This window comes from Scylla paramamosain, chromosome 9 (assembly GCF_035594125.1).
Source record: "Scylla paramamosain isolate STU-SP2022 chromosome 9, ASM3559412v1, whole genome shotgun sequence".
Taxonomy (NCBI): Eukaryota; Metazoa; Arthropoda; class Malacostraca; order Decapoda; family Portunidae; genus Scylla; species Scylla paramamosain.
Window position 1 is genome coordinate 24,795,001 of NC_087159.1, and position 20,000 is coordinate 24,815,000.

General features: G+C 37.7%; 1 long non-coding RNA gene and 1 pseudogene across 1 annotated transcript in view; both read left to right on the forward strand.

Annotated features, from left to right (window-relative positions):
• The window catches only part of LOC135103311 (uncharacterized), a 78,018-nt gene extending 76,002 nt beyond the window's left edge, over nucleotides 1–2,016 (forward strand). The window contains exon 4 of the long non-coding RNA XR_010269989.1: nucleotides 1,314–2,016. This is a non-coding gene — a long non-coding RNA (uncharacterized LOC135103311). The remainder of the gene's footprint in view (nucleotides 1–1,313) is intronic.
• A 1,293-nt stretch (nucleotides 2,017–3,309) lies between these two features.
• On the forward strand, nucleotides 3,310–18,721 carry LOC135103272 (GATA zinc finger domain-containing protein 4-like; annotated as a pseudogene).
• Nucleotides 18,722–20,000: the final 1,279 nt, after the last annotated feature.

Below are 20,000 nucleotides of genomic sequence, written 5' to 3' on the forward strand. Positions count from 1 at the left end.
TATCCGGTGCGTTTTATTATGCCCACCTTTGTATGTAGGTACGTAACGTTTTACGTTTTATAGCGCGTACTTTTTATCTGCCGGAAAGAAATCTCCGGATGCTGCAGGTGCAGCGAAAGGACGACACCATCAGTGTATAAGGTTACCGTGTGTGAGATTTTTTCTTGTGTTCTTCTTTTATATGAGCCGTTATTATAATTTGACTTGTTTGTTGTCTGTTTTATAGCAAATAAAATTCATACTGTCTTTGCATTTAAATGTTTCTGTATTATAAAATCACGTAAAGGATTTGGCAGTAGATCTCCCCACTGGTTTCATGTGCTGAAATATCTTGACGAGGTCGATCATTTATGAATTCCATACCACATAATTAGTATCTTCGTAATATTCTAGTAGTCGTCGAAGTATTCTTACAAAATTCTATTAAAGACCAGGAGACTTTCACCAAGATTTAGTTCTCCCATAATGTGATGACGCTGGTGCTGCGATCTCTTGCCTGAATGCATATTTGATTTTTTCACAATCCCTGTTATTTTCTCTCCGTTGCTGTTTTATGTTTTGATATTGTACCTACTTTATGACCACTTATTTACTTTTGTCCATTGTCTTGTTACGAAAAGATCATGCTTTGCAATCTTATTAGCGAGATTAACTTCTTAATAAACACTAATATATGTATGTCGCATATTCATTTTGCTGTGTTTTCGTATCTTGATGGCAATTATTTTTACGTAGGGAAACAGTCATCCAAAGAATAAGAAGTGAAAGCTTGATTAATTTTATGCACTGCTTCCATATACTTCCACCTCTTGTCCAGCTGCTTGTTTGTTTTATACACACACTCAGTCATCCGCTAACACACACACATACACACACACACACACACACACACACACACACACACACACACACACACACACACACACACACACAGATAAATAGGTAGGTTTATTGACTACTAAGTGGACACGAAATTGTAAATTACGACAGATAATTACGCAAATTACCTTATATATTGATACCCATTATTACACATTAGCTAGTTGTAGTTCAAGAACATTTGTTGCTCAGTAACAAACTCTAACAACTATAAAACTAATTATGTGACCAAAAATATTATGGACATTTACAAGTTTAAATATCTACGTATGAAAAGCAAAAAGTTATTAATTATCGAAGCAAATTTCAACATTTACAAAACTAATCATGCCACCGCAAAATATCGTGAACAGTTTTCCACTTTACATCTTCAGTGAAATGACTGAAGACATCAGTTTTAAATGTATACCTGTCTCTCAAATGCTGAGTTGCAGGACAGATCTCCACCACATGCCTCTGCTGGACAAAGGACCCTTCGTATAGCCGGAGAGACTCACAACCGTTCCTTGTCACGAAGGCGGCCAGGTTCCCGCCTATTCCATCGTCCCGTCTGAATCACCAAGTGAATGCCCTGAAATCCTGAACATCGTGAACGACAATGTGCAGATCATTTACCATGTGTCTCCTTTATATACATTAATCACTGTCATAATGTGATTAATATCCAGATGCACCTGGATGTCCGTGACGACAAAATAGTGTTATTTACATTTCCATCAAGAAAGACAGGCCGCGACGTCATACTTGGTGTATCTGTTTACAGTCCTCGCAATAACTGCATGTATCCCATTGATAATTTCAACATAAAAAAAAATGAAAGGATCATATTTATTAACTGACTTTTCCTGCCACAACTTATGGAAAAGAATTATTGTTTATATTGTAAGAGATCGGGCGAGGTTGGGTGGCCCAGCTTAGCGTAACACACAAGATCTGATGTATTCTTTCTTACTCCGAGCAATGTTTTCATAGACCAGTTATACACTTATGACTGATTTCGTATCACACACACACACACACACACACACACACACACACACACACACACACACACACACACACACACACACACACACACACACACACACACACACACACACACACACACACACACACACACACACACACACACACACACACACACACACACACACATCGCTCGCATGTTTCTTAATTGTATACTATTCCAAACAGAATAATTTAAATTTGGGATCAATTAAAAACAAGTGGTGTGAGCAAAGAAGAGACAGGCATATACGGTGAAAATGGATAAAGGTGGAAGGCAGACGAGACAAAGGCAGCTGAACACTACGTAGCCTACCTCAACTATACTGCCAGTCACCGAATTAGGAGACCTGTTGCTATGGATGGCTTCTCCTTAGCTTTAGAAAAATAATTACGAAAAATTAATGAATTAATCCATAAATAAAATGAAAGTCAATAATAATAATAATAATAATAATAATAATAATAACAATAATAATGATAATAATGATAATGGAGTAATAATGATTAGTTAGAAAATTTTTTCATCATCCTCTTATTATTATTATTATTATTATTATTATTATTATTATTATTATTATTATTTATTTATTTTTTTATTATTTATTTATTTATTTTTTTTTTTTTTTTTTATCTTTATCCGGCAACTTAGCCACAGACGGAGCGTCTGGATGAAATGTTGTCTGTTGGCAGCAACAGATGCACCACACAGACACTGTATCCGCTGAGTAGAAAAAGGTTCCAGTCGTGTCTGCCAATGTATCTTAATGCCAATGTATCTTAATGTTCCTCTCTTGAAATAGTCCAAGTCATAGGAAGATGTGAAAATATAAGCGGGGAAAGATTTCCATAGTTTATTACTAAAAGATTCATCATCATGACAGCATAATAAATGTACTAAAGTGTTACTGCCTAAAATCACTCATATTGTGCTTAGCTCCTGCAGTTAAAAGTTTTGTTGATGATTCCAATATATTTCATTAGTTATGGTAGTCAGTTTGACAATAAAATGCAAATTGTAGAATGATGATTTAATCTATAGCACTCGTATTCCTGATGGTGTCAATTGCTGTTTTTATATTGTATGTTCAACCTCCGTAGAAAAAGTCTCCCACAGCAAACGTAGCCATCCGTATCCAGAGGCGAGAACACCAACACGCCAACTTGTCTGAGGGCTTGGGGTGTTTTGTTCAGAGTTATATTCATGAATCTTCTTTTTTTTTTTTTTATAGAACTGGAAACACTAAACTGCTAAATCTGATCTTCATTTCTCATCTGCTCAGGTAACGTTTCGGGTAATAACATTTCTTAGCTTACTAGAAATACAAACAATATTTTAGGTATATGTTTCATTATAATTTGCTTTTGTTTTCATTAGCAATTTATTGAAGTGCTGGTAATGCTCCTTTGTCACTAACAGAGACCATGCCGTACAATAATGAAGATGAGAAATGCTTCTCCCTGGAGTAGGCGTGCGCCATACATCACGTTCATCTCGGGGCCAGCGGGTCACTGATATTATTGCGTCATGTGTGTGTGTGTGTGTGTGTGTGCTTTTCTTGCAAGACAGAGAGAGAGAGAGAGAGAGAGAGAGAGAGAGAGAGAGAGAGAGAGAGAGAGAGAGAGAGAGAGAGAGAGAGAGAGAATTTGCCTTTGTTTTTGTTGTAAGGGAAACGGAAAATGCGCGCGTTTGTGTGAAATTAGATTTTTAAGTTAATCTAATTCGGCATTTGAGTAGATCATTGATAATTTGTATTTGCTTATGAATTCTCTCTCTCTCTCTCTCTCTCTCTCTCTCTCTCTCTCTCTCTCTCTCTCTCTCTCTCTCTCTCTCTCTCTCTCTCTCCATAAAATATCAGATTGTGCCAAAATCGCAATATAATTTCAACAACTGAATACCTTCCATCGAGTATAATTGGAGAGGTAAAAACAAAATAAATACATGGACGTTAATGGTGGTAGTGTGGCAGTGAAGCAGAAAGAATACATTGCCTGCAGAATGCCTAGAATGGGGCAGCGGCTTGTTAGACATTCGAAAAGGGAAGTAGTAGTTGAAGTAGTAGTATATGCTGAATATGAAACAGATGAACCCCGAAGTCATCATATTTACTATTGATTTATCAGACGGGTGGGTGGTGTGGTGGTTAGTGCACACCGCTCGTAGCCAAGAAGTTCCGGGTTCCAGTCGTAAGCTGAGCGTGGATTGTCTGGGTTTTGTTTCCTCCCATGTTGTGTGCGCCTCACCCACGGTGACGCTCAGAGGCAATGCGGAGTGTAGTCTGCCTTAACACCGTCTCCATTAATTCCCGCAGGACGCCTTGGTCTCACAGTGGAATAATGTAGGCTGGTGATAATTACAGCTTCATCAGTGCACTACTTATGAGCCTATTAGTGTGCATCAACATCAAAGATTCCTTCACCGCTGAGGGATTCAAGATAAAAGAGTCTCATAGATTAGCACTACTGGTACACCTCAGGGATAGATTATCTAGAACTAATTTGTTTTACATACGCCAAATAATCAAGAACTAACGAGCCGAAAACCACAAGGGATTTGAGTCGCGGCGGCCATTAACTCTGCCGAGCTTCCTGTGTTGCTGCTACCTTTACGTACTGGGTGGATGCGTGAGTCTCTGGTCAGACTGTAGCACTTCTGTTTGGGTGAGAATTTCATGTATTAAGATGCTATTCAATATCTCTTTCATTTTCTTGGAAATTGATTAATTAAAGCAGGAGGATGCCATCGCAACAAAACAAGTCACACTCGAATCTTGTGTTTGCTTCTTCATCACACACATGACTTCACTGTACATGTTCAAAGAAAAGTATTTATTCCCTCCATGTTACGTAGCGGTCTTATGTCTTGCAATAGATTCACACCATGAGGTTCGTTCGCCTCTCATGGAAATGTCACGGCGTGTGCACTTGACTTTTGGGATCCGGTGAGTCTGCCTGCAGGTGCTGGTGCGGCGTGCGGCCTCTGAAATAAGTGTGAGGCAATTTGTTGCACCAACGCTGCTCTTAGTTGAAGACGAGAGTTAGTTGACGACAGGAACATGGGGAAGTAATTGCTATGTTAAACATAAAGCAGTGCAATACTATAGGCAGTGTTTCAATGATGGTCATCTATCGATGTTACTCGGGTAACATCGATAGATGTGTGGAACCCGAGTTGGGTTCCACACATGATGAGGAAAAAAATCAAATCAACGGAATCTAGACTGTTCGTACCTTTCTTTCTTATTGGAAATTACTTTTATATGTTGAGAGGTACCAGATATGATGTCATTACGTAAGACTGGTGTAATCTGTTAATGTGCAGAGTACAGAAGCTTTAGAGAAAGGGATGAAAATTGTGCTGTTGTAGTGTTCCCTTTCAAAATTCTCGTCACACACACACACACACACACACACACACACACACACACATACACACACACAAACACACACACACACACACACACACAACACACACACACACACACACACACACACACACACACACACACACACACACACACACACACACACACACACACACATACACACACACACACACACACACACACACACACACACATACACACACACACACACACACACACACACACACACACACACACACACACACACACACACACACACACACACACACGGTACCAGTACCTCTATCAATGCCCAAGGCCATTCCTTCTTGGGGTGAATTCCTGTCTCGTTTCCATGGAAGAAAAAATGAACTGCCAAGAAGATATCACTACACTGGAGAGAAAGAGCGAGAGAAGATAGGGAAAGACGAAGGGATGGAGGGAAGGAATAATGAAAAACTTGTTCCGCCGCGGGGTACAATGGGAGAAGTGAGGAACATCAATAATGATTAGAACTAGGGACAAGATAAGGGAAGGCTGGAAAAGAGTGGGTAGAGTGGAGAAGAGCGAGTTGTGTGATGAGGAAATTAAGATCTAAGATAGTGCGTGTTCACACGTAACATGGTAGGTGTGAACTAAAATGAGGATGAAGACTTCACCTTTTTTGGAATTATAAAGATACCTATACTAGAAAGATGGCGGCTGAGGATCCCTTGACCTGCCTACAATTTATCGTTTTATTTTATAATTATAGTCGAGCAGTCAAACGTCACCTATATGGTATTATTTAACTGTATCTTGGATTACTGCCAAGCCCAAATCAAGAAACGGAAGAATTACAATAAAATCTAAAAAATCATATTTTAACTCTTCCAACATTATGATCATATCAAATACTCTGGAAATCTCCTGTCTGATATTTTTGTATTTTTCTTTAAGTGTTGAAGACATGATCAACAGTACTGTCCCATTCACTTCCATTCATTCTGCTTCTGCTTTGTGTTTTTCCTCAATCCTAGTTCTCCTATCTATTGACTATCGCCTTACAAAACAGAATTATTGGCCGATTATAAGCATATCAGGAGACTTAAGTTTGAGGGAAAACTTTGGGAAAGTTTGAGGGAAAAGCATCAAAATCCATAATTATCAAATAACTTCCTATCGAATATAAAAGGATGTCGTTTTCAGAAATTATTTCGGTAAAGAGTTTCCCGTTACGTACTAAATTATTTTCCCTTTCAGTGTGTAGGCCTGGTTATTGTGGATATTTTGATGGCTGAATTAGGTCGGCAAATTTAGTAATATAACCGTAATATCGAATTTTGAATGTTTAAGGGAGTCCAGAGGGCGAATCTCCACGTTAGCAAGTTAGTTCAGGTTTGACCTAATTCACAAATACCTATAAATATTTAGTGGTTAAAATATTGTTAAGCAGCAGGCAGGTAAGTTCCTGTGGCAGTTGTGGGAGATTACGTAACGTACACGTAGTTGAGGCGAAGCGCCATGAGGAACAAACTCGAATGTCCCTGGCTGAGCTAAATGTTTTGTTGAAAATAATAATAAAAAGAATTATCATATGAATTTCACACAAACCAAAATCTGTTACCATATCATGGTTCTGTAATTAATTTTCCGAAAGAAAAATCAAAGGATGAAGTTGGAATGAAAGAGATGAAAAAAAGTGAGATGTTAGAATGAAGAGATATAAAACTGTGAGATGTGGCAGCGTGGGGGCGCCTGCAGGGACGGATTAGCCATCACAGGAATTACCTCAGCACTTTGGTGAGGTAATTCCTGAAGCATCATTAAGCTCGTTCGTGAGGAGAGGGAAGACCGCAGGGAAAAGAAGAAGGCGAGGAGAAGAGGAAAAAATATTGCGATGGCATTGATGATGTCGATGTGACTGTATTTTCTCTTTTTTTTCGCATTATTTTTTCTTCCTGCGAGGACAATTAGTTAATGCAGGCAGCTTTGATGCATACATTTACATTTTAGATGGTGAATATGATGATGTGTTTGAGAGAGAGCGAGAGAGAGAGAGAGAGAGAGAGAGAGAGAGAGAGAGAGAGAGAGAGAGAGAGAGAGAGAGAGAGAGAGAGAGAGAGAGAGAGAGAGAGAGAGAGAGATATTTAATAAGCAAATACACATTGTCAATCATCTACTCGTACGCCAAAATTAGATTAGCATAAAAAAATAAATAAATTTCGCACGGACGTGCGCATTTCCCTTGCAACAAAAAATGGAGGCAAACTCACTATCTCTCCTTCCCTCAAATACACATAAACAAATAAACACACATAACGCTACAGAAAAACAGGTAAACAAACAAACAAACAAATAATTTATATAAGCAGTGTATATAAAAATGAAGAACAAACAAAAAAAAGAAAAAAAGAAGCAGGTTGAAATTATGAATCTCAATTTCTACTTCCTGAGAGAGAGAGAGAGAGAGAGAGAGAGAGAGAGAGAGAGAGAGAGAGAGAGAGAGAGAGAGAGAGAGAGAGAGAGAGACTGGTAGACAGACAGGTGAACAAATACACGGCCCACAAGACCGGAGTGAGATCCTTTCCCTCGTGTGCAGTATTAGGTTCACAAGCTTGATTTCTCCCGGGAATACTAATGAGAGAAGATAAATTTATCAGTGAATCAGCTTCAGCCTGGATGGGGACACACTCTTTATCCTTCCACGTGGCAAGGGAAGACCAGAGAGAGAGAGAGAGAGAGAGAGAGAGAATGTTAAGGTAGGCATGGAAGATAAGAGTAAGTGAGATAAGAGATAAGGAAGGGAAAAGGAAATGAGGAGTGAGGTACTAGTAGGGAGAGAGAAAAAAAAATGTGGGGAGGAGAGGAACTGAAAAGGAACTGGAAAAAGAGGGAGAGAAAAGAATGGAGCAGATAGGAAAGTAGGAACTGGAAATGAGTTGATGAATAAAAGAGATGAAAAGTATAAAAGCTACAGATAGAAAATAATACGTAGAACCAGGAATTGAAGAGAAGTGTAGGGGGTGAAAAGAACAGACAGAGAGAGAGAGAGAGAGAGAGAGAGAGAGAGAGAGAGAGAGAGAGAGAGAGAGAGAGAGAGAGAGAGAGAGAGAGATGGAAGAAAAAGGACGGAAGGTCAAGAAAGAAAATGAGAGATAAAATGAGAGAAGAGGGAAAGAAACATATTACGGATGGAAATATGGTAAGGGAATCAGGTAGTGGGAGACCTGAAGGGAGTGGAGATGGAGGAAGGGTCCCCGAAGAGGTCATTACTGAGGGTTAGTAGACTTTCGAAGGGGTCGATACGTGTCTGGGTGGTTGGTGAATGATGGCAGGTCGACTGGTAGTCTCTCAGTATTTTGGTGTCCCTGTATAACGCCATCCTACTCTGTCTTGCCGATGTGAGACCTGAAAGGAGGGCCGGGAGCTCGAGCATTACCTAGGGGTGGTGAGGTCTGTCTCGGGCGTCTTCATTATCTACAGTGATAATATCTAGTTTTCACGAGGTAATTTGAATATTGTCATTATTTTGGAGTTAATGAGCAATTTTTAAAACTTTACGAGGACGTTGATGAAGTGAAAGTGTTTAGGAACTTTATTCCCTACGGAGATGCTGAGGAATTAGAGGAAGTGAGTTGAACTTGGGAGGTATTGAAAGAAATTGAGAGAGCGCAGGAAATGATATGGTATGGGGAAGGTGTGGCGTCGGTTTCAATCAGTGGCCAAGAGTAACTTTTTAACAGAAGAGTGGAGTCGTCAGAAAGTTTTGTGTAGCACTACAGACAATAAAGGGAGGGAAGATAATGATGATACGAGTTGGTTCTAGTTCCACCTTGACCGAAAAGGCTGTACTGATGAAAGTAGGCGTAGGAGGCTTTATCAGTACAAAGGCTGATAAGGTCCATATTAAGTCACATCTGGGAAAACTGAAAGAATGAACGGAAACGATACAAACTGCGTAACATTATGGAACATAAAAATATCATACTTCAGAATGAAATTATTAGTGAAGGACAAACCAAAATCTTCAGTGTGAATGAGGACTGAAAATAAAGAATTGTTATCCGGAGAGTTGTTTATCGAATACGAGTATATGGAAGAAAAATGTTTGAGACATGGAAAACAAGATTCTGCAGTTCCAGTCAGCCATTATAATGCATTTCTTTAATGTGAAATTATTCTTTTCTCTATATGGGAAAAGAGGATATATATATATATATATATATATATATATATATATATATATATATATATATATATATATATATATATATATATATATATATATATATATATATATATATATATATATATAATTTGATTTGTTTTGAGTGTAATATTGTTTTAAAAATATCAAAGATGGCTGAAAATATGTCTATGATCAAAAGGTGTAAGGGACGAAAACCATTCCTTACGAAAGGAGACCGAGACTTTAAAGTTTACATTTCCTAGAGAGGCGTACATAAGTTAAGTGGGGACCTGAGATGTCTTCAGTGGTATAAGGAATATAACAAAGGTGACATAACTAAAATACCCAAGGTCAGTAATCAGGATAGGATAACAAGTGATGGGTTCAATCTTAATAAAGATATTAAAAAAAAGGAAAAAGAAAAGATGAGATAGCAAGAAATTGGTTTTCAGATAGAGTGGTCGATGAATGGAGTAGAGTCAATAATCAGGTTGTTAGTGCCGAGTCATTAGGGAACTTCAGAATAAGATGTATGCCTGACGGGTTCACATGAATAACTCCTTTACTTCCTGAAAGCTTCTGTTTTATAGTAAGGTAAGTAAACTCTCAGAACGATACACATTGAAAACGACCTTACTGTATGAGGAAGCTGGCACTAAAACAGTGTGATACAGAACTGTCTATAAAGACCTCGAAGACGAAATATACTGAAGTTCTCCAAAGGTAAAATTCTCCCACAAACAAGATTCCGCGTCCTGTGATAAATTACGTTACGTTAAATTACTTTAAACTGGCTTAGGGAAAATTGTCATAGGGGAAACTATTTTGGGGGTAAATTATTATGGATGAATCTTCGTGAGTAAAATTTACATAGAAACAGGGGAGTGAGTGCAGACAGCGGAAGGACTGAAAGAGTAAGAATGGCAGATATATCGCATAGCGGGCTGATCAGGGCTTTTCGTACATTCATCGCAGTGTCAACTCACAGCGTTACCCGAGTCAGACTTAAATGATTCTTGTGGACAGGTTAGATAGTACAGGTGTTGAGTAATGGTCAGTGTCTTTGACGCCATTTATTTTTTATCTAATATTCAACACCAGTGACTTCATTTTAACTTTCACCCTGACACTGGAGATTTGCAGACCGGAATCGCTGGTTGTAGGTCACATGGTGTGTGTGTGTGTGTGTGTGTGTGTGTGTGTGTGTGTGTGTGTGTGTGTGTGATTCGCCTACGGTCGTCTGCTGGTCACCCAGCCAGCCGTTCTCCTACGGAAAGAGCTCAGAGTTCATAGTGGCCGATCTCTGGGAAGGACTGAGACCACTTACACACCACACACCGGGACAGTGAGGTCACAACCCCTCGGGTTACATCCCGCACCTACTTGCTGCTAGGTGAACAGGGGCTACACATTAAGAGGCTCGCTCATTTGCCTCGCCGTGCTAACCACTACACTACGTGGTGTGTGTGTGTGTGTGTGTGTGTGTGTGTGTGTGTGTGTGTGTGTGTGTGTGTGTGTGTGTTTGTGTGTGTAGGTAAAGTAACTAGTTGACAGACAAGTAAAAATACAAACATAAGTTATTTCTCTCTCTCTCTCTCTCTCTCTCTCTCTCTCTCTCTCTCTCTCTCTCTCTCTCTCTCTCTCTCTTTCTCTCTCTGGTAACGTCATCTTGAATCTCACCTCAACATCACGCCGGCTCAGGTGGCAAAGGTATCCTCTGACGAGCCAACTTTCTTTGTGGATTATGATGTGGGCTTCCATAAACCTAACGAGGAAACTTTCAACAAGGTATTTAATGAATAGAGATATTTAATAGGTAGTACTAGAGTGGCCTCAACATCAGCGAGAAAGGAGATAAAGGTGCAGATACAATATGTAAATAGATGATTTTGTGAGGCAAGGATTGAGGTAAAAAATTTTCGAAGCCTTTTGGCAAATTGATGTCATTACTTTGGATCCCCAGAGTGAGGATGGCCAAGACTAACTTTACGAGTATAAGTCCAGAGGGTCCTGTGGATCGTCCTTTGTGGCACTGAGACTGACAGACGCTTGACAGTCTTACTGTTGAGGGTTGCCCAGAGAAGCCTCAGACAGGAAGGAAGTCAAGACACAGAGCAGTGGTTCGAGACACTGGAGAAACAGCACTCTTTTATCACTATAATGATTATATATATATATATATATATATATATATATATATATATATATATATATATATATATATATATATATATATATATATATATATATATATATATATATATATATATAATAAGTAAAAAGTAATTAATAAATAAGTAAATAAAGCAAATTAAATCAATTAAATAGATAGAATAAACAAAAAGGATAAATAAAGGAATAAAGAAAATTAAATTATAAATACATAAATAAATAAATAAATGAATAGATAAATAAACAAATAAATAGACGAAAAGAGGTACAATGAAATAAAAATCAAAAGACGAAAATAAAAAGGAAAAACTTGTTGACGACGACAATGGTGATGATGATGATAATAACAATAATAATAATGATAATAATAATAATAATAATAATAATAATAATAATAATAATAATAATAATAATAATAATAATAATAATAATGATAATAATAATAATAATAATAATAATAATAATAATAATAATAATTATTATTATTATTATTATTATTATTATTATTACTATTACTGTTATTATAACAACAACATTAATAATAATAATAATAATAATAATAACAATAATAATAATAATAATAATAATAATAATAATAATAATAAAGAAATAACGAAGGCTCATTTCAGGATTATAACCATAATTACTGCCATTACCATTTCATATATTGATTATTGATTGATTATATTTTATTACTTGTTAACCGATGTATATTTGTATCGATGCGTACAAGTAAATAAGAAAATGAAAACAATAAGTAACTATGATAATCATTTTAATAATAATAATAATAATAATAATAATAATAATAATAATAATAATAATAATAATAATAATAATAATAATAATTATTATTATTATTATTATTATTATTATTATTATTATTATTATTATTATCATTATTATTATTATTGTTATAATTATCGTCATCATCTTCATTGTTATTATTATTATTATTAATTATGTAGTTGTATATATGTATCAATACGAATGAAGATAGGTAAAACAAAAGTAATAAAATATAATCGATCAATAACCAGTAAATAAAAATATGATAAAAGAAAGCTGACGTTTTCGTCATTTGTTTGGGTGTGTGGCAAAGCTGAGCCCGAGCCTGTGGCGGCGACAGGCTCCCCGGTGACGTGTGGTGTATTCATTAACAGACGCGCCAACGTGACAGGCAGGAAGTGATGAGATCATGACTGTGGCGCTGCTGCACTCTTGCATTTTTTTTTTTTTTTTTGCTTTTATACAACGTATGAAATTAGAGAGTGACAGTGGAGGAAAACACTGACATGAATGCTGGCTTATGCCTGAGAGGCCGTGATGAGCAGACTCACTGGAGTCAGGATGTCTCGGCGGAACACACATGCCCAGTGGAACTTAAGGTCGCGTCCATCATTTTATATATAGATGATACAAGAATGCCTTTTCTCTGTCTTTTCATATGTGATCCTTAATTAAGTAAAGTAAAACAAAAATTAAGGTAGTGTTTCAGGTTCAATTGTGCCAAAAAAAAAAAATAAATTAACGGATAAAAATATTAGGATGAAAAAAAAAAAAGGACGCGAAAACAGAGATTTTTCTTTTGAATTTAGAAAGTAAAAGAAGAGGAAGAAGGAGACAGACAGACAGACAGAGAGAGAAAGAGAGAGAGAGAGAGAGAGAGAGAGAGAGAGAGAGAGAGAGAGAGAGAGAGAGAGAGAGAGAGAGAGAGAGAGAGAGAGAGAGCAGTATGTCATTTCCACTTTTTTTTCGTCTGGCAGAGAGAAAAAAAGAAAAGAAAAATCTTCCTAAAAAAACTACTGAGGCACAAGACCTCCAGAAGCAAGGTCTGCTCACGCCTGCCACTCTCGCCCCAGGGAAAACAAGTTGAATTTAACCGCGAGAAAACCCACATTTTTATTGGAATTACTGATATACGAAAATGCACCGACCCGAGAAAAGCCTCAAGATATTTAGAAGGAAATGTTAGAACTCAGTATTTTTTTTTTGTCAAAGATTGCAATTGCTCATTAAAAATAGTGTAAGACAGCTGCAAGGGATTCCATCTTATTTATTACGCAGGAATCTGATCTTAAAATTTCTGATTGGGGCAGGGCAAACATAATATTGTTCAGTGCCTCAAAGACTTAATTCTTTCATCTATCAACTCGATACAACTTTCCAGATAATTACTCCCTGTTTTTCAGTAATACTCAACTGTCCCTATCTTCGACATTAAACATCCTCAGCCTGTCCTTTACTAATGATCTAAACTGGAAACTTTACATCTCATCTCTCGCTAAAACAGTTTATATAAATTTAGGTGTTCTGAGTCGTCTCCGCCAGTTTTCTCACTCACTCCCAGCTACTAGCTCTGTACAGGGGACTTATCCGTCCATGTATTGAGTACGCTTCACTTGTATGGGGAGTTCCACTCACATTGCTCTTCTAGACAGGTTAAAATAAAAGGCATTTCATCTTATCAGCTACTCTCCTCTAACTGACTAAGTTGCATCTCTTGCTATATTCTACCGGTATTTTCATGCTAACTACTCTTCTGATCTTGCTAAGTGCATGCTTTGTCATCTCCCGCGGTCTCGCTGCAAAAGGCTTTCTGGTTTCACTCCTGTTCTGTTCACCTCTCTCTCAAAAGTGAACCATTATTCTTAATAACATTCCCAGGAACTTCCTACCTGTTTTCGTTTTTTCTTCTTCCTATGATTTGAACTCTTTTAAGAGGGAGGTTTCAAGACACTTATCCTCCAATTTTGGATGATCCTATCTTTTGGAACTGGAACCTCAGTGGGCCTTTTTTTTTCATTCTTTTTGTTGTCCTAGACCAGTGTCTATTTAAATTAGGGTAAAATGATGTCTACTCACATAAAGTATATTTAAATATGTCCTCACATCTCAGTTTAAACTCATGGCATCAGCAACATGCCTCTCTGATAACCATCTCTCAGCTCGATGGACTCTTTAGAGCATCCGTATTAAAAAAGAAAAAATAACTGTGACCTCTGGTTTACAAATTATCGCCAGTGTCAATGACAGTGTGTTCCATGTACCTCCTTTGGGGAACGGTTCTCGAGAGCATCCCCTCGCGACGAGAGTGGTGAGAGTGAGTAGGCCTTGCTTCTGTAGATCTTGTCAAAGACTACTGAAAATAATAGATGCAGTTGGATGCTCAGAGAATGCGTGCATTGATTTCCTAAAGTAAACACGATAGTTTCCTGCAGGTGATACCACTCGCTGAACCTTGACATTCTGTACGTCCTTCATGAATCAAAGAGGGTTTTCCCCAGTGACACCGGCGGGAAGCTAAAAGGGAGCAAACGCAAAACCCTCAAACCTGGCTTCTGCTACGGTAGCGTACTGTGGCCCACTGTAATGAGTCCAGCTTTAACGTACCACCATATCTTATTTACAAGCAATATTGTTCCTTCAAAAACGTTTGCACAAGAGCTATTATATTGCCCGTGCTACTCCATAAAATTGCTTCAGTTATAGTAGTGTACCATTCGAAATCTGTGGCAGTTTTCGAGGACTTTCAGGTTAGCTAACAAACTCTCGGTCAGCCAGCCGGCTAAGCAAATAGAGTGGTAGACAAAGAGACAGATGAACAAACAGACAGATGGACAGCCTGACAAATATTTGGAAAGGCAGAAAAGACAGACAGACCGATACACAGGCAGACAGACAAAAGGGGGACGAATACAAACCAGCAGACAAACAAACATAAAGGCAGACATACAGATAGACAAATAGCCTGCCGGTCAGACAGGTAAATAGAAACTGCCCAACAAAAAAGACAGACCGACAGAGGCACAATGGAAGAGAGAAAGACATAATGTGATGGAAATTGTCATCACTAGTTCAGTGTGTGTGTGTGTGTGTGTGTGTGTGTGTGTGTGTGTGTGTGTGTGTGTGTGTGTGTGTGTTCAGAACTTTTCCACAAAAATCCGTCCTCCTACACCACCGACTTTCCCCCGCGGCGCGCAGCCTTTCCGCTCCTGACGCAAGGGGTTGGGAAGCATACTCAGTTTTCTTCCATTTTTGTATTTTCTCTCTCGCTTTATTTCTCTCATAGTAATAATTCTCTCACGTCCCCTCCCTTGAGTTTTACCTTGTTCGTAGTCGGACTTTTTATTTCATTTTATTTATTTTTTATATTAATGGAACACCAACGTAGAACATCTACAATATAGTGTTAGTATATCTGTTGTTTTGTCTGTACGTCTCTCTCTCTCTCTCTCTCTCTCTCTCTCTCTCTCTCTCTCTCTCTCTCTCTCTCTCTCTCTCTCTCTCTCTCTCTCTCTCTCTCTCTCTCTCAGCTGATCTGCCTGTCTGTCTGTCTGTCTGTCTATCTATCTATCTTTCTGTCTGTCTATCTATCTATCCATTTAAGTAGATAAATAGATAGATCAAATAGATTCATAAAAAAACATAAGAACATAAGAAAATAAGGGAAGCTACAAGAAGCCATCAGGTCTACCCGTGGCAGTCCCTGTATGAAACACACCTACCTATCTTCACCTGTCATCCCCATCCATAAATCTGCTCTTTTAAAGCTCCCCAATGGCTCAGCACTAACAACCTGGTTACTGAGTTCATTCCATTCATCTACCACTTTATTTGAGAATCAAATTTCTTCCTATCTCTTTCTTGAACCTAAATTTTTCAACCTTAAACCCATATTTCTTGTTCTATCCTGACTACTGATCCTGAAAATTTTGCTTACGACACTCTTGTTCTATCCCCTATATCACTTAAAAAAATCTATTAGGCCCTCTCTTAATCTACGCCTCTCTAAGGAATGTAAATTTAAAAGCTTCAATCTTGTTTCGTGAGGAATAACCCTCATTCTCTTTATCATTTTAGTCATTCTCCTTTGTACTGATTCTAACAGATCTGTATCCTTCCTTTAATACAGAGACCAGAACTGCACAGCATAGTCTAAATGAGATCTGACTTTAATATTACTTTGGGATTTCTACTTTTAACACTCCTAAAACTTAATCCTAATACCTGATTTACTTTACTTATGGCTTCTATGCATTGTTTTCTTAGACGGAGATCAGAGCTAACTATAACTCCTAAATCTTTTTCTTTCTATGAACTTACCAGAGCTTCGTTCTTTATTGTGTACCTATGTCCTACTGTCTAGGTTTCTTCTACCTACGGTAAGTACTTTGCATTTGTTATCATCAAGCTACATTTGCTATTTGTCTGCTCATTCCTTCATTCTATCTAAGTCTGCCCGCAAGGCGGTGGCATCTGAATCTGAACTAATTAAACTACCTATCTTCGCGTCATCCGGAAATTTACTGACATAGCTAAAAATTCCATTATTTAGATCATTAATATATATTAAAAACAACAATGGTCCTAAAACTGATCATTGTGGCACCCCACTAATTGCTTGACCACACTCGGATTTAGAGCCGTTTATTACAACTCTGTCGCCTGTCGCCTAACCTTGACCTTATTCAGCCTAACACCGTCCCAGCCATCCCATGCGTCCTAACCTTTCCCAACAGCCTTGAGCCTGTGTGGATAGATCAATAGGGAGTAAAGAGGTAGACACTTACTAATAATGTACATAATACACACATGCATGCATACATATAAGAATACATAAGTGCAAATAGATACTAGATAGATAAATCAGGTTGTTACTCTAATGTAAAAGAGAGTAGTTCAAATATATATATATATATATATATATATATATATATATATATATATATATATATATATATATATATATATATATATATATATATATATATATATATATATATATATATATATATATATTATTTATTTATTTATTTATTTATTTTTTGTCCACAATAACATTTACAAACATTCACAAGCTGGTCTTTCATATTGGTTTCACTCTGAGCTAACATTTCCAGTTTTCTTCAACATTTTTTCAAATATTTCCCTGCCCAGCCTCCTCTGCACACCCACACACATCCATTGATCCAACCATTGGGACTGAAAGGAAACTAAATATCTTTTTTCTATTTATCATCTCCTTATATATAAAAGATTTAGGAGGGAACCCATGTCTACTCACTCCGTTGCTTTTTATTCTTTCTACTGCATAATATATATATATATATATATATATATATATATATATATATATATATATATATATATATATATATATATATATATATATATATATATATATATATATATATATATATATATATATATATATATGCGTGTGTGTGTGTGTGTGTGTGTGTGTGTGTGTGTGTGTGTGTGTGTGTGTGTGTGTGTGTGTGAGTGTGTGTGTGTCGCTGTTTACAGCTTTAGTGCAACACTTTATGGAATGTGTTTCAATATGTCAAATATTCATCCCATCATTTTTAGCGTGCTGATTTGCATAATTCAAAATCCCATCATTGGTGTCATATTTCCCGGTGCTTAATTAGAATACTTTCAAAAGTTTACTTTATCCTCTGGATGTTTGTTTTCACCTGATTTATTATCCTTTTTCCTTTGATGTATTGCTCAATGGTGATTAATTTAGATTGATCGCGTTTATTTATGATTTATTTATAATTTATTTATGATTCCTGTATGATGTATTGTGTAATTGAAGTTTGTTGATCGTCCCTACTGGAAAGGTATATTTCATCCGGGTTGCTGCCTTCCAGTTCCTCAGATAATTTCTTGTCTTATCTGGCCTGAACTTACGTAAGGTTTTCCTTCATTTGCTCCGCAAGTTCAGACTATTGTCTTGTGTTCCTTTTGCAGCGTTTTACAGGCCAGGATTCCTGCGACAATCTGTTGTGGTTTTCTCTCAAGAAATACTGTGTGCCTTGTGGTAGTGACTAATGGCACCAATTAGGGAATCAAAGACTAGGACGGCAGCTTTAAAACAACAACAACATCAACAACAGCAACAACAGCAACAACAACAACAACAACAACAACAACAACAACAACAACAACAACAACATCAACAACATCAACAACATCAACAACAACAAGAACAACAACAACACCACCACCACCACTACCACCATCAACAACAACAACAAGAACAACAACGTTCTAAATATCACTGCAGGGAACCATTTAATGTTAGCATTTTCATGTTAGCTAGCAGCATTACAGGGAGAACATGTCATTCAATTAAGTTTAAGGGGAAGTTGCAATTAAAGCATCATTAACCAATTTATTTATAGTTACAATTGGAGGTTCATCTGTTATGAGAAGTTACGTAACGTGGTGTTTCTTAATGTTTTCAAGTGAGCCACGCTGCGTCTCTGGTTACTGGAGAGGCGTTAGGAATATGTCACTGTCTCTTGTTACTGGACAGACGCCAGGGATATGTCGTTGTGTCTCTTATTAATTAAACAGCGACACCACAGCACTTAGTTTTTAGAATTTGTTTAGAGTTTTGAGCACACACTCACACAGCACTGAGTCCAACGAGAGACACGCTAATGGTCTTGATGTGGCCGCACGCAAAGCTCGCTTGACGCAGGCATTTAGCAGCAAGCGGCACTCCTCCCCGAAGCACACAGCTCTATGCCTCCTTCACGCTGTCTCGGGACCTGCCGCTGGCTAACATACAACGGATGTAGACATAACATCTGTATTTGCATCAGCACCACGTGATCAGTATGATGTATGCTGTTGTGCTAGTTAACGATATTTCATCAGACGAGCAACAGGAAGTGTTCTAGACTAAATGAACAAAAGGACAACATGCGTTATGTTTTACATAGCGTCTGTCCCCACCTATCCTACCTACCAGTTACAACAAATAACAACAACAACAACAACAACAACAACAACAACAACAACAATAACAGTAGCAGGAACAACAACGACAACACCACCACCATCAACAACAATAACAACATCATCACCATCATCATCATCATCATCATTATCATCATCATGAACAACAATATCATTATCACCATCATCATCATCATCATCATCATCATTAACAACAACAACAACAACAACCACCACAACAACCACAGCAACCATCACAACAACCACCACAACCACAACAACCACCACAACAACCACAACAACCACCACAACTACAACAACCATCACAACAACCACAACAACTACCACAACCACAACAACCACCACAACAACCACAACAACCACCACAACCACAACAACCACCACAACAACCACCACAACAACCACAACAACCACCACAACCACAACAACCACCACAACAACCACAGCAACCACCACAAAAACCACCACAACCACCACAACAACCACCACAACCACCACAACCACCACAACAACCACCACAACCACAACAACCACCACAACAACCATAACCACCACCACAGCAACAACAACAACAACAACAACAACAACAACAACAACAACCACAACCACAGCAACCACCACAACAACCACCA